Below are 17,102 nucleotides of genomic sequence, written 5' to 3'. Positions count from 1 at the left end.
CAAACAGTCCTCAATCACAATATGTAAATTTACAGTTTAGTCCTTATAATTGATCATTTTTGCAAAAACTGCCCAAATAAGCTCTAAAAATTCTAAAACTTTGCCCTGCGGTCCTTAGCAATATTACTAGGCTATTGCAAAAAGAATCATAATTTTCTGAGCTACCATGAATATTTTATGAATTTTTAATCCCATTTAAGTACTAGAAAATTACGAAAAAGTAAGGTTCGGGTTTACTTTTGCTCGGGATGCGCTCGGGACGTCTGACAATGGTGGGGTAGCCAAAACCTCGATCCAATTCGGAGACTTTTGATGGCCGATGTCGGCGGAAATTCTAAACCGGACAAGCTGTCAAATTTCCGCAAATTGAAGATACCTACGAAGCCTATAACACGGGGTTAGTACATAAATTTTACGAATTTTCTAAGCTCATTTAATGCTCGGAAAAAACCTGAAGTTCAATGGGCCCACCAAAAAACGGTGTCGGAAAATTTTGAAATTTATATTGCCTTGAAGCTCTCAACCAGTGGAGCGCTCTGGTACTCTCGCTTTTCTCGTGGGGTTCACGGTTTGCGAGAAATCTAGCCCAAAATTCAAAATGGGCTAAAACTTTCCGGACAAAAATCGGACAAACCGCTCGATAGATTTTGGTGTTCTTGGTGTTTATGGAAAGCTCTCGAGGTGTAGATAGGTTTAGACACAAGACCTGGCCCAAATGGTGGCTAGATCTACCGGGAAGACGAAGCGACGCGCTCCGCGTCGCATCGCTTCGCACGACGTTTCCTGGTGATTCTAGGAGGTGGCCGGCGAGCTGGGGTGGCTAGGGAGGAGCACCGGCGAGGTGGAGAGGTTGGGGAGGCGGTTGGCCGGCGAGGAGGAGGAGGAGAGAGAAAACAGGAGAGAGGAAGAGAGAGGTCGGGACGCGAGGAAAGAAAAAGGAAGAAGGAGCCGGTCCGATCCGGTTAGGTTCGATTCGGCCGGTTCGATTTAGGATACAAAATTTTAAATTTTTTTCTCTACCTTGGGACCGAAAACAAGGCCCAAAAATTTCGAAAAAATTCTAGAAAACTCAGAAAAATTTGTAGACTCCAAATATATTTTTAATTTTACCACGTGGTCTTTAAATTAATTTTTAAAAATCATCAAAGTTTTATATTTTCAGGAAATCAAATCCGATTTCGAAAATCCGAAAAATTTCGAATAATTTCCTAAAATTCAAATAAAATAAAAATATCAATATTTACCCAAAATAATAAATTTAAAAATTAGGGGTGTTATATAAATATTGCAAATTACAATCTGTTAGTTGGCAACAACAACTAATCATTCTTCAACAGCCAATGGCTTTCAACTTCATCTGAAGAAATTACAGGGTTTGCGCATCTTCCCAGAAGAAAGAATCCACCAGATAACATGAAGGTCATAATAATAATGGAAGCCAGTGCTGTGGCTTTCTTTATATCCATGAATGCTGCGCCTATAGTAAGTCCAAGACCCTGCATATATATATTAGGAAAGACATGCATTTAAGTTCTCAAGCAGCAAATTCAGGTAGCACCTGAGAAGCCACAATGCTGAGGAAACAAAAAGCATTGTCAAGGAAAATGCAGGAAAGCTCGACTTCAACCCCACCATAAAATAAGCTATATATCACAAGGAATACTGTAGGCCTTTTAAATCTGAAGGAAGATCGCCTATGTTTCTGGCAGCAAAGTATGCATTGAATCTATACTTGCCAACTACTCTCTCTTTAGCAAGAATTTCTCTTTCTTGTGAGAATGTGAACATGGCTGTAAATAGAAGGAAAAAAGCCCCAAAATACTGAAATGAAGAATAACAAAGTCTGTGAGTGCAAACAAGAAAATAAGAAACATATTGATGTTGTAAAGAGGAAAATAGTAAGTAGAGATGTCCACACACGCTTGCTTGATCTTCAAACTGCTTAGGAGACCCTTGTTGTCACTTATGCTGCATAGAAGATACTGCATAAGAGATGCAATGAAGTAAAATTGTGGCAGAAAATAGTTTTCATTGTATATGTAAATTAATAACCAATAGCTGTCATTGACCTCATGGACGTCAGTAGGGAAAGCCTTCCTTTCTTGTCTCCTGCAGTGTTTTGCTCCCATGTAAGAACTTGTCCACCAATTCTGAAGGAACTGATTAATCATTTATGCTCTTGGGTCATCTCAGAACTTTCGATGCATGTCTTTTGGTAGGTGAATGTACCCTCATGGAGAGAGTGACTGAAACCAGTCGTGTTGCTATGTCCTTGGGTCATATTGGTTTCAACCATTAGGATAATTAGATGAGGACCTTCACTTTTCCACTTAGATCAACCATTGCTTAATTAAACTTAGCGACCCTTGCATGAAGGAGGAGGCAAACTAGGGCAATGTCCTCTTCCTAATCCAAAGTTTGGAAAGAGAAAAAAAGAGATAGATTATATTTTTTTAATATAATAATAGGCTCCTTCAAGTATTGATTCAAACCCTAATTCAGTGTAGTTTAAATAGAGTTGCAGTGAGTAATGGGATTCATCAGAAATTATACAGTGGACTCATGATCAAGAACAGTATAATTAAATTAAAAGGAGAAGTCAGATTCAAGTAAAAGACCATCACATGTACTGTGAAACGATTGAACTTGTCAATCTTAACTCAATCTAATTGCGCTTAAAAGGAGAGATTGAATAATGAGAGAGTAAATCTCACATCAGGAAAAATTAACAAAAAGAAAGTAAATATAAACCAAGGGGAGTCAAAAGAAAATGTTATTAGTCCTTGTGCAGCTGAAGATAAAACCTATACAGAATAGCAAACCAATATGTACGAGTGGGTTTCAAAAAATTGTAATTACCACATATTTTACTTTTGTTAAACCATTTAATTTTTTCATCAATTTTTTAAGTTAGTCAATAGATTTCAGTGCCAATCAAACTATTATTTAATCCCTTTAGTTTAGTAAAACTAATTAGTTGATTCATATATTTTGAAAAACATATTAGTTTTACCCACACCCTTATCCCTTCATTTTCTCTATATTTTTCATCTTTTGATAAAAATTGGTATAAAATATCTGTGTAAAAAAGTTAATAAGTCCTGTAAATCTCCTTGTAATCAAGAAAATAATAAAGGAAAATTGTTTTACAATAAAGAAAATACAAAAATGATGTCAAAAAATTGAATAAAAATGCATGAACAATTTTAAAAAATATACAGCTTTATATTTAGTCTCCACATAGCAAAATTTTCATTTTTTTTATACAGAAATATATTTGCAAAATATTGTACTTTTCAAAATACATGAACTAATTAATTAGTTTCATTAAAAAAGACTAATTGTTAGTGTTTTTTTAAAATAAATATACTAACTAATTAATTTTACTAAAATAGACTAAATATTAATATTTTTCAAAATATATGGATCAACTAATTAGTTTCACTAAAATAAAGGGACTAAATAATAGTTTAACTAACATTAAAATCTGTTTACTAAAGGAGAAAATTGATAGAGAAATTAAACAGTTTAATAGAAATAAAATACAAAGATTAATAATGCATTTTAAAAATATGAATATTAAGTAGTTAATTTTGTTTAAATATAAAAATTAAATAGTTTTTTTTCTCTCTTTTTACCGAAAATATAAATCACAAAGAAAGCTGAAATTTAAGAATTAACTAACTTGCCAGGAAGATTAAACCCTCAATCAACTTTGATTAAATGTTCTCATGAGTCCCTTATAGCTGAACTAGACTATGTATATTCCCCCTTTTTTTTTTTTTTTCTTGAATTAAAGGCCGATTGTTTGTATTACAAGAGAGTCATTTGTCATAAAGGATAAAATAATTTTGACTTAAAATTCAATTATACTTTTATATTAATTTAGCTTATTTTGAATTTTTTGTCTAATTTAATTCAAAGTTTCAATTTAAGTTCAATTTAGCTCAAAAATCAAGAAAATCCAGAAATTTAGTCCCAAAATTAACAAACTAAATTTAATTTTTATTTAAATCAAGAAATTAAAAAATTTAGTCCATAAATTTTAATTTTTTCATAAATTTTAATTTTTAGATTAAATTAAACTTAAATTGAAACTTTTGAGCTAACTGAGACAAAAAATTTAAAAGGAACTAAATGAAACTTTTTTCAATAAGCATAGGCACTAAATTGAACATTTTACAAAATAAAATTTTGTTGAACTGTTATTGTCCTTTTGGATGAACCACAGCTCCTAACTTCTACCGACTATTAAATCCATTGACTAAAAACCTTAAGCTAGTCTGTTACTTCATTGACGTGGGTACTTGGATCAACCATGGAAATTAAAAAAAAAAAAAAAATCTAGTTCGTGGAAGCACCGGCAGATCTTCAATTCCTATGAATTCTTAAGTTTGAAGCTTTGATGATAAAACGTATTAGCAGACTGCTCCAGAAATTTAGACCTTGTGAACTCCTTGCAGCTTTAGTCTTCTGATTCGAGGAGTTAACCAAGTTCCCTAATTTTTTTTTTAATATGCTTCATGTATAATTGTGTTGGTGTAAATGGCAAATTATGGATGTAGAGGTTATGAAAATAATTGGAAGTATTTAGGATTGTATATGAAAAAAACATTTAATCATCTGCTTAAAATATTTTGATTAACTTGTTAGGGACGATTCAAATATTCATCTCTATTTTTTTTTAATTTTATAATTTTAGATATCAATAAATTTTTACTCTCTAAATTTTAATGTTAAGATAAAATTTATTATATAATCAGAATCATCGATTACAATGAATTATGACTGCATTTTATTTTCTTTGCTAGTACACTAAAAATCAATGGACTAATACCCAAGTAAATAAGTGTGTCTTAATAGGAAAAGAGATTAAGGGCTTTTTTTTTTATTAATCATTTTTTAGATAAACCCTTCTTTTCTCATATATTACGGTGATTCTAGGTGATCTAAATTTCCAATCATAATTAATGGAGCTAGTGCAGCAGCATCCCATGCAGCCGCCACCGCCTTATGGGGGAGTTCCGCAACATGGACGTCCTCCAGTTCCTGGCCAGGCTTCATATGTAGGAGGAAGCGATGGATCATCAAGAAGCTTCCTTCCTGTGCCAATTAACAAAGCTTATCTTAATTTTTAACATAATAATGGATTTTTTGTAATAAATAAATCTTAAAATTTAAAAATGAAAAATAAAAAATACACAAGCTAAGTAGTAGCTTAAGTATTCATCATGCCTAAAATTTATAAATGAAAAATAAATCATTCACTAATTCATGAGAATAGAAAAAAATGGCCAGAAATAATATAGCTAGATGACGAACCAAGAATGGTTTTTGGGATTGCATCAGTGACAAGTGCAGTTGATGAAGCGACCTCTGGAAGAACCAAGCTGATTGTTATGAAAACCACCATAGCCATGACCTGCAAATTCTTTGAAACGCCCATTATAAGTATGCTAATTAGAAGAAAGAAAGACCAAAGAATAATGAGGATGGTACTCGGTGTTGATCATTCTTCCTATTTATAGACACCACTGGCCGCTAGGATAAGAACTAGTCCTAAAATTAAAAAACTAAATTTCATAATTTTTAATTTAAATCAAAAAATAAGAAATTTAGCCCATAAAGTTTAAGTTTTTAGCTAAATTAATCTTAAATTAAAATTTTAGAATTAAATTAAATAAAAAATTAAAAATAAATTAAATTAAACTTATTTAATAAATACAGAGCTAAATTAAATATTTTACTATTTTATTTTTCTTCGTTTCAATTCCAATATTGAGTACCCTGCCTCTAATACTTTTCCCACAGCATGATAAACAAAGGTGTCGGTGAAGAGAAGTAAGCCAAGTCATTTCCTTTTCTATCTTTAATAACATTTTGTTCTGACTTCTGACCACCTGTAAGCATATTCTTCAAAGTCAAAAATGTAAATTAACCAATACCTCTTCAAAATTTTTCCGTTAAAAATTAAAATTTTATAAAAATGTAATTTAATCATTTTTTTTTATCATTTTTTATATTTAAAAATCTAATGAACAAAAGAAAATGAAATATTTTTAATTTTTATTAATGAATTTTAATTCAATAAATATTATAATCACTTGTATAGTTATAAAATTTTGAGTTTGAATTTTAATCTAATAAATTATATAAAAAAAATTGTCACTTCTTTATAAATAAAAAGAAAAGAGAAATAATATGATAAGTTGACAAAGTCAAGGAAGGTCAGCCTGGCATTTTATTGTAAACCTAACTTGTAATTAATTACAGATTGAACAAGGAAGCGTTCAGAAGAAAAAAGAAAGAAAAACAAGTGAGGAGTAAAGTCTCTGTTGTTGGTAGTCAGAATTGTCCAAACAATGGTAATTGGATTCAAGTTGATAATTCAACCAATTCCACAGAGCTTTCCAAACAATAGTACCTAACATGTGATTTAATCATATAATTAAGAATTAAAAAATATATTATATAACTAATATATGATTTAATCATATAATTAAGATTATAATAAGATGATTTAATGTATTTAAGATTAAAATTATTTTAAAAAGTTAGAAAAATAAAAGATATGTTAGGAATATACAAGTATGGAATTTCTACATCGAAAAAATATAGGATGACTGAGAGATATATAAGTGTTGAGCTCATGATTGTGTTATTCCTCTGCTTACTAAATCTTCCCTTTATATATATATAATTTTATTGAAATTATAACATATATCTAAAAAAATATTAAAAAAAATATATACATAAAATCGATTTTTCAGTTTAGTATGATTCCGATTAGGTCTTCGATAAATCAAAATTGAATCAATACAATCAATATAAATTCGATTTGGTATGCTTCTTAAAGTAACGAATCTTTTTGTATTCCTATACGTTATATATGGCACGGTTCGGGACCTAGAAACTATATACAACTCTATTTTGAATGGCTGTATAATTGCGCAAGAAAATGTTTTTCATCGAATTAAACTAAAAAGTGGGATCCATTAAGGAGACACCATATGAATGTGGTTGATGTGGTATTGACTGCTGTGGTTGTGGTTGTTGTTCTTCTTGTGGCAATTAAGGCCTTTCACCTCTTGCTTCCCTTTGTGGTTGCTTCTATCATAAATGCTTTTGGTTTCAAGATCTTTTCAAATGACTTAAAGCCGTGTCATAAATTTGTTCCTCTACTAGAATAATGACATTTTTTTATTCATTTTTTATCTTATTTTCTATCATCACGTTTTCTTGAAAAGAAATTAAAAAAAAATAGTTGAAAGCATGTTTAAATATACATATATGCATCTTAAATTCTGCATTTGTTTCTATCCTCTCATTAATTTGATTTTTAGGACTCCATAACCTAAGCTTTAATTCCGAATTTATCGCCACCATCTCAGGTTAAATCAATACTACAACTTTAAAAAAGCTAAGGCCACTAAAATCCTTAGTCAGCCTATTTATAGTACAATTCCAATGGAAGTTTTCTCGATAATAATAATAATAATAATAATAATAATAATAATAGTCTAGTATAAGGCAAATATCAAGAATAACTTATAAATAAATTAATAGAAATAAAAAGATGTCTTAAGGTAATGTTAAAAATTTAGTAGAGTTTTTCATATACTTAGGACTTATCCTCTTACAAAAAACACAATTGTATTGCTCAAGCTACACAGAAATATCCTCAAGCTTAGAACACTCGTCACAGTGCCCTTCTGGGCTAGCTCATTTCAATTCACCTTCACCCATCAATCCCAACCCAAGTGCCTAAACTCTTTTATGTCAAAAAAATATTCATTAACAGCCATTTAATTGTAGTTAATATTTTCTGTTGTCCTTAACATTGTAATTTTAATAACTTTTCAAAATTTTTATACATCGAAATATATAATAAAATATAAAATTCAGTATATTACAATTAACAACCAAAGGAATTCTTGGCCTGCTTGTATTTTTTTTTGTGTCCGCAGGCAATTGAGGAAGCGATGATTCAAATAAAAATATGCCAAATAATAATTTGCTTTTTAGCTACTGGCTATCCTCAGGATTTTATTAATAAACTTAGCCTCTGAATCTGCCAAGTAATTAAATTAAGTTAAACATAAGCAATCTGCATATTTATAGATTTGAAAATTCTTTTGTGGAGAAATTGGGTGGTCCAGAGTACACAAATTTTCCTTATTGTCCATTATTGCTTAGATTTGTTGACCTTCAAAGACTCCTGAAGATATTTTTCCATTATGTCTCTATCGTGAATTATGATATTGCATTGCGAAAAAGGGTAGCAAGGGATGTTGACAAAAATTGACCTGATCATGATTCACTAGCAACTATTGAGACGACAGTTGATATGTAATTAATAAATTTAATTTAATACTATTAAAATTATTTTTAAAATAATATAATTTTAAGTTTAAATTTTAAATTATTTAATTCATTTATTAAATTTTCTGTTAATTAATATTTATTAAATTATTGTTAAATTTTTTATTTTAATAAAATTAATTAATTAATTTTTATATTTTAAAAATATTATTATTTAATTTCTTTATTTTAATAAAATTAATTAGTTAATTTTTATATTTTCAAAAAATAATATTTGAAAAAAAGTATTTCTTGATAAAAATGAAAATTTAAATTTTTTTTAATTATTAAAGTATTTTCATTCAATTCCCCTAAGTATTATTTTTATATTTTATCTATAGTTTTTTTAGATCGTTACCTTGATTGCATGTAATTTAGAGGATTTGATTTAGAAATTAATTTCTATTAAAAAATTAAAAAAAAAAAAAGAGAGAGAGAAGGGCGTTTAGAGGGGAAGAAATATGACGAAGGATACACAGGAGGTAAGAGAGAAATAAGATAAAAGAGTCATGCTAATTTAGATATAAAAAAATAACAATGGTAATTGGATTCAAGTTGATAATTCAACCAATTCCACAGAGCTTTCCAAACAATAGTACCTAACATGTGATTTAATCATATAATTAAGAATTAAAAAATATATTATATAACTAATATATGATTTAATCATATAATTAAGATTATAATAAGATGATTTAATGTATTTAAGATTAAAATTATTTTAAAAAGTTAGAAAAATAAAAGATATGTTAGGAATATACAAGTATGGAATTTCTACATCGAAAAAATATAGGATGACTGAGAGATATATAAGTGTTGAGCTCATGACTGTGTTATTCCTCTGCTTACTAAATCTTCCCTTTATATATATATAATTTTATTGAAATTATAACATATATCTAAAAAAATATTAAAAAAAATATATACATAAAATCGATTTTTCAGTTTAGTATGATTCCGATTAGGTCTTCGATAAATCAAAAGTGAATCAATACAATCAATATAAATTCGATTTGGTATGCTTCTTAAAGTAACGAATCTTTTTGTATTCCTATACGTTATATATGGCACGGTTCGGGACCTAGAAACTATATACAACTCTATTTTGAATGGCTGTATAATTGCGCAAGAAAATGTTTTTCATCGAATTAAACTAAAAAGTGGGATCCATTAAGGAGACACCATATGAATGTGGTTGATGTGGTATTGACTGCTGTGGTTGTGGTTGTTGTTCTTCTTGTGGCAATTAAGGCCTTTCACCTCTTGCTTCCCTTTGTGGTCGCTTCTATCATAAATGCTTTTGGTTTCAAGATCTTTTCAAATGACTTAAAGCCGTGTCATAAATTTGTTCCTCTACTAGAATAATGACATTTTTTTATTCATTTTTTATCTTATTTTCTATCATCACGTTTTCTTGAAAAGAAATTAAAAAAAAATAGTTGAAAGCATGTTTAAATATACATATATGCATCTTAAATTCTGCATTTGTTTCTATCCTCTCATTAATTTGATTTTTAGGACTCCATAACCTAAGCTTTAATTCCGAATTTATCGCCACCATCTCAGGTTAAATCAATACTACAACTTTAAAAAAGCTAAGGCCACTAAAATCCTTAGTCAGCCTATTTATAGTACAATTCCAATGGAAGTTTTCTCGATAATAATAATAATAATAATAATAAAAATAATAGTCTAGTATAAGGCAAATATCAAGAATAACTTATAAATAAATTAATAGAAATAAAAAGATGTCTTAAGGTAATGTTAAAAATTTAGTAGAGTTTTTCATATACTTAGGACTTATCCTCTTACAAAAAACACAATTGTATTGCTCAAGCTACACAGAAATATCCTCAAGCTTAGAACACTCGTCACAGTGCCCTTCTGGGCTAGCTCATTTCAATTCACCTTCACCCATCAATCCCAACCCAAGTGCCTAAACTCTTTTATGTCAAAAAAATATTCATTAACAGCCATTTAATTGTAGTTAATATTTTCTGTTGTCCTTAACATTGTAATTTTAATAACTTTTCAAAATTTTTATACATCGAAATATATAATAAAATATAAAATTCAGTATATTACAATTAACAACCAAAGGAATTCTTGGCCTGCTTGTATTTTTTTTTTTTGTCAGCAGGAAATTGAGGAAGCGATGATTCAAATAAAAATATGCCAAATAATAATTTGCTTTTTAGCTACTGGCTATCCTCAGGATTTTATTAATAAACTTAGCCTCTGAATCTGCCAAGTAATTAAATTAAGTTAAACATAAGCAATCTGCATATTTATAGATTTGAAAATTCTTTTGTGGAGAAATTGGGTGGTCCAGAGTACACAAATTTTCCTTATTGTCCATTATTGCTTAGATTTGTTGACCTTCAAAGACTCCTGAAGATATTTTTCCATTATGTCTCTATCGTGAATTATGATATTGCATTGCGAAAAAGGGTAGCAAGGGATGTTGACAAAAATTGACCTGATCATGATTCACTAGCAACTATTGAGACGACAGTTGATATGTAATTAATAAATTTAATTTAATACTATTAAAATTATTTTTAAAATAATATAATTTTAAGTTTAAATTTTAAATTATTTAATTCATTTATTAAATTTTCTGTTAATTAATATTTATTAAATTATTGTTAAATTTTTTATTTTAATAAAATTAATTAATTAATTTTTATATTTTAAAAATATTATTATTTAATTTCTTTATTTTAATAAAATTAATTAGTTAATTTTTATATTTTCAAAAAATAATATTTGAAAAAAAGTATTTCTTGATAAAAATGAAAATTTAAATTTTTTTTAATTATTAAAGTATTTTCATTCAATTCCCCTAAGTATTATTTTTATATTTTATCTATAGTTTTTTTAGATCGTTACCTTGATTGCATGTAATTTAGAGGATTTGATTTAGAAATTAATTTCTATTAAAAAATTAAAAAAAAAAAAAAGAGAGAGAGAAGGGCGTTTAGAGGGGAAGAAATATGACGAAGGATACACAGGAGGTAAGAGAGAAATAAGATAAAAGAGTCATGCTAATTTAGATATAAAAAAATAACAATGGTAATTGGATTCAAGTTGATAATTCAACCAATTCCACAGAGCTTTCCAAACAATAGTACCTAACATGTGATTTAATCATATAATTAAGAATTAAAAAATATATTATATAACTAATATATGATTTAATCATATAATTAAGATTATAATAAGATGATTTAATGTATTTAAGATTAAAATTATTTTAAAAAGTTAGAAAAATAAAAGATATGTTAGGAATATACAAGTATGGAATTTCTACATCGAAAAAATATAGGATGACTGAGAGATATATAAGTGTTGAGCTCATGACTGTGTTATTCCTCTGCTTACTAAATCTTCCCTTTATATATATATAATTTTATTGAAATTATAACATATATCTAAAAAAATATTAAAAAAAATATATACATAAAATCGATTTTTCAGTTTAGTATGATTCCGATTAGGTCTTCGATAAATCAAAATTGAATCAATACAATCAATATAAATTCGATTTGGTATGCTTCTTAAAGTAACGAATCTTTTTGTATTCCTATACGTTATATATGGCACGGTTCGGGACCTAGAAACTATATACAACTCTATTTTGAATGGCTGTATAATTGCGCAAGAAAATGTTTTTCATCGAATTAAACTAAAAAGTGGGATCCATTAAGGAGACACCATATGAATGTGGTTGATGTGGTATTGACTGCTGTGGTTGTGGTTGTTGTTCTTCTTGTGGCAATTAAGGCCTTTCACCTCTTGCTTCCCTTTGTGGTTGCTTCTATCATAAATGCTTTTGGTTTCAAGATCTTTTCAAATGACTTAAAGCCGTGTCATAAATTTGTTCCTCTACTAGAATAATGACATTTTTTATTCATTTTTTATCTTATTTTCTATCATCACGTTTTCTTGAAAAGAAATTAAAAAAAAATAGTTGAAAGCATGTTTAAATATACATATATGCATCTTAAATTCTGCATTTGTTTCTATCCTCTCATTAATTTGATTTTTAGGACTCCATAACCTAAGCTTTAATTCCGAATTTATCGCCACCATCTCAGGTTAAATCAATACTACAACTTTAAAAAAGCTAAGGCCACTAAAATCCTTAGTCAGCCTATTTATAGTACAATTCCAATGGAAGTTTTCTCGATAATAATAATAATAATAATAATAATAATAATAGTCTAGTATAAGGCAAATATCAAGAATAACTTATAAATAAATTAATAGAAATAAAAAGATGTCTTAAGGTAATGTTAAAAATTTAGTAGAGTTTTCATATACTTAGGACTTATCCTCTTACAAAAAACACAATTGTATTGCTCAAGCTACACAGAAATATCCTCAAGCTTAGAACACTCGTCACAGTGCCCTTCTGGGCTAGCTCATTTCAATTCACCTTCACCCATCAATCCCAACCCAAGTGCCTAAACTCTTTTATGTCAAAAAAATATTCATTAACAGCCATTTAATTGTAGTTAATATTTTCTGTTGTCCTTAACATTGTAATTTTAATAACTTTTCAAAATTTTTATACATCGAAATATATAATAAAATATAAAATTCAGTATATTACAATTAACAACCAAAGGAATTCTTGGCCTGCTTGTATTTTTTTTTTTTGTCAGCAGGAAATTGAGGAAGCGATGATTCAAATAAAAATATGCCAAATAATAATTTGCTTTTTAGCTACTGGCTATCCTCAGGATTTTATTAATAAACTTAGCCTCTGAATCTGCCAAGTAATTAAATTAAGTTAAACATAAGCAATCTGCATATTTATAGATTTGAAAATTCTTTTGTGGAGAAATTGGGTGGTTCAGAGTACACAAATTTTCCTTATTGTCCATTATTGCTTAGATTTGTTGACCTTCAAAGATTCCTGAAGATATTTTTCCATTATGTCTCTATCGTGAATTATGATATTGCATTGCGAAAAAGGGTAGCAAGGGATGTTGACAAAAATTGACCTGATCATGATTCACTAGCAACTATTGAGACGACAGTTGATATGTAATTAATAAATTTAATTTAATACTATTAAAATTATTTTTAAAATAATATAATTTTAAGTTTAAATTTTAAATTATTTAATTCATTTATTAAATTTTCTGTTAATTAATATTTATTAAATTATTGTTAAATTTTTTATTTTAATAAAATTAATTAATTAATTTTTATATTTTAAAAATATTATTATTTAATTTCTTTATTTTAATAAAATTAATTAGTTAATTTTTATATTTTCAAAAAATAATATTTGAAAAAAAGTATTTCTTGATAAAAATGAAAATTTAAATTTTTTTTAATTATTAAAGTATTTTCATTCAATTCCCCTAAGTATTATTTTTATATTTTATCTATAGTTTTTTTAGATCGTTACCTTGATTGCATGTAATTTAGAGGATTTGATTTAGAAATTAATTTCTATTAAAAAATTAAAAAAAAAAAAGAGAGAGAGAAGGGCGTTTAGAGGGGAAGAAATATGACGAAGGATACACAGGAGGTAAGAGAGAAATAAGATAAAAGAGTCATGCTAATTTAGATATAAAAAAATAACAATGGTAATTGGATTCAAGTTGATAATTCAACCAATTCCACAGAGCTTTCCAAACAATAGTACCTAACATGTGATTTAATCATATAATTAAGAATTAAAAAATATATTATATAACTAATATATGATTTAATCATATAATTAAGATTATAATAAGATGATTTAATGTATTTAAGATTAAAATTATTTTAAAAAGTTAGAAAAATAAAAGATATGTTAGGAATATACAAGTATGGAATTTCTACATCGAAAAAATATAGGATGACTGAGAGATATATAAGTGTTGAGCTCATGACTGTGTTATTCCTCTGCTTACTAAATCTTCCCTTTATATATATATAATTTTATTGAAATTATAACATATATCTAAAAAAATATTAAAAAAAATATATACATAAAATCGATTTTTCAGTTTAGTATGATTCCGATTAGGTCTTCGATAAATCAAAATTGAATCAATACAATCAATATAAATTCGATTTGGTATGCTTCTTAAAGTAACGAATCTTTTGTATTCCTATACGTTATATATGGCACGGTTCGGGACCTAGAAACTATATACAACTCTATTTTGAATGGCTGTATAATTGCGCAAGAAAATGTTTTTCATCGAATTAAACTAAAAAGTGGGATCCATTAAGGAGACACCATATGAATGTGGTTGATGTGGTATTGACTGCTGTGGTTGTGGTTGTTGTTCTTCTTGTGGCAATTAAGGCCTTTCACCTCTTGCTTCCCTTTGTGGTTGCTTCTATCATAAATGCTTTTGGTTTCAAGATCTTTTCAAATGACTTAAAGCCGTGTCATAAATTTGTTCCTCTACTAGAATAATGACATTTTTTTATTCATTTTTTATCTTATTTTCTATCATCACGTTTTCTTGAAAAGAAATTAAAAAAAAATAGTTGAAAGCATGTTTAAATATACATATATGCATCTTAAATTCTGCATTTGTTTCTATCCTCTCATTAATTTGATTTTTAGGACTCCATAACCTAAGCTTTAATTCCGAATTTATCGCCACCATCTCAGGTTAAATCAATACTACAACTTTAAAAAAGCTAAGGCCACTAAAATCCTTAGTCAGCCTATTTATAGTACAATTCCAATGGAAGTTTTCTCGATAATAATAATAATAATAATAATAATAATAGTCTAGTATAAGGCAAATATCAAGAATAACTTATAAATAAATTAATAGAAATAAAAAGATGTCTTAAGGTAATGTTAAAAATTTAGTAGAGTTTTTCATATACTTAGGACTTATCCTCTTACAAAAAACACAATTGTATTGCTCAAGCTACACAGAAATATCCTCAAGCTTAGAACACTCGTCACAGTGCCCTTCTGGGCTAGCTCATTTCAATTCACCTTCACCCATCAATCCCAACCCAAGTGCCTAAACTCTTTTATGTCAAAAAAATATTCATTAACAGCCATTTAATTGTAGTTAATATTTTCTGTTGTCCTTAACATTGTAATTTTAATAACTTTTCAAAATTTTTATACATCGAAATATATAATAAAATATAAAATTCAGTATATTACAATTAACAACCAAAGGAATTCTTGGCCTGCTTGTATTTTTTTTTTTTGTCAGCAGGAAATTGAGGAAGCGATGATTCAAATAAAAATATGCCAAATAATAATTTGCTTTTTAGCTACTGGCTATCAACATGATTTTATTAATAAACTTAGCATCTGAATCTGCCAAGTAATTAAATTAAGTTAAACATAAGAAATATGCATATTTATATATTTGAAAATTCTTTTTTGGAGAAATTGGGTGGTCGATAGTAAACAAATTTTACTTATTGTCCATTATTGCTTAGATTTGTTGACCTTCAAAGACTCCTGAAGATATTTTTCCATTATGTCTCTATCGTGAATTATGATATTGCATTGCGAAAAAGGGTAGCAGGGGATGTTGACAAAAATTGACCGATCAGGATTCACTATCAACTATTGAGACGACAGTTGATATGTAATTAATAAATTGAATTTAATACTATTAAAATTATTTTTAAAATAATATAATTTTAAGTTTAAATTTTAAATTATTTAATTCATTTATTAAATTTTCTGTTAATTAATATTTATTAAATTATTGTTCAATTTTTTATTTTAATAAAATTAATTAATTATTTTTATATTTTAAAAAATATTACTATTTAATTTATTTATCTTTATAAATTTAATTATTTAATTTTTAAATTTTTAAAAATAATATTTGAAAAAGTATTTCTTGATAAAAATGAAAATTTAAATTTTTTTTAATTATTAAAGTATTTTCATTCAATTCCCCTAAGTATTATTTTTATATTTTATCTATAGTTTTTTTAGATCGTTACCTTGATTGCATGTAATTTAGAGGATTTGATTTAGAAATTAATTTCTATTAAAAAATTAAAAAAAAAAGAGAGAGAGAAGGGCGTTTAGAGGAAGAAATATGACAGAAGGATACAATGGAGGTAAGAGAGAAATAAGATAAAAGAGTCATGCTAATTTAGATATAAAAAAATAACAATGGTAATTGGATTCAAGTTGATAATTCAACCAATTCCACAGAGCTTTCCAAACAATAGTACCTAACATGTGATTTAATCATATAATTAAGAATTAAAAAATATATTATATAACTAACATGTGATTTAATCATATAATTAAGATTATGATAAGATGATTTAATGTATTTAAGATTAAAATTATTTTAAAAAGTTAGAAAAATAAAAGATATATTAGGAATATGCAAGTATGGAATTTCCACATCAAAAAAATATAGGATGACTAAGAGACATATAAGTGTTGAGCTCAAGACTGTGCTATTCCTCTGCTTACTAAATCTTCCCTTTATATATATATAATTTTATTGAAATTATAACATATATCTAAAAAAATATTAAAAAAAATATATACATAAAATCGATTTTTCAGTTTAGTATGATTCCGATTAGGTCTTCGATAAATCAAAATTGAATCAATACAATCAATATAAATTCGATTTGGTATGCTTCTTAAAGTAACGAATCTTTTGTATTCCTATACGTTATATATGGCACGGTTCGGGACCTAGAAACTATATACAACTCTATTTTGAATGGCTGTATAATTGCGCAAGAAAATGTTTTTCATCGAATTAAAC

The 17,102-nt window shown here is 27.3% G+C and overlaps 1 long non-coding RNA gene across 1 annotated transcript; it reads right to left on the bottom strand.

Moving 5' to 3' along the window:
* Window positions 1-4,856: 4,856 nt before the first annotated feature.
* On the bottom strand, window positions 4,857-5,548 carry LOC131177281 (uncharacterized). The gene is made up of 2 exons (XR_009146861.1): window positions 5,323-5,548; window positions 4,857-5,103 (listed from the first exon to the last, which is right to left on the bottom strand). It is a non-coding gene; the product is annotated as an uncharacterized LOC131177281 (long non-coding RNA).
* Between the last annotated feature and the right edge of the window lie 11,554 nt (window positions 5,549-17,102).

This window comes from Hevea brasiliensis, unplaced genomic scaffold, assembly GCF_030052815.1.
Source record: "Hevea brasiliensis isolate MT/VB/25A 57/8 unplaced genomic scaffold, ASM3005281v1 Scaf392, whole genome shotgun sequence".
NCBI lineage: Eukaryota > Viridiplantae > Streptophyta > Magnoliopsida > Malpighiales > Euphorbiaceae > Hevea > Hevea brasiliensis.
This window is presented reverse-complemented; position numbering and strand designations above follow the sequence as displayed.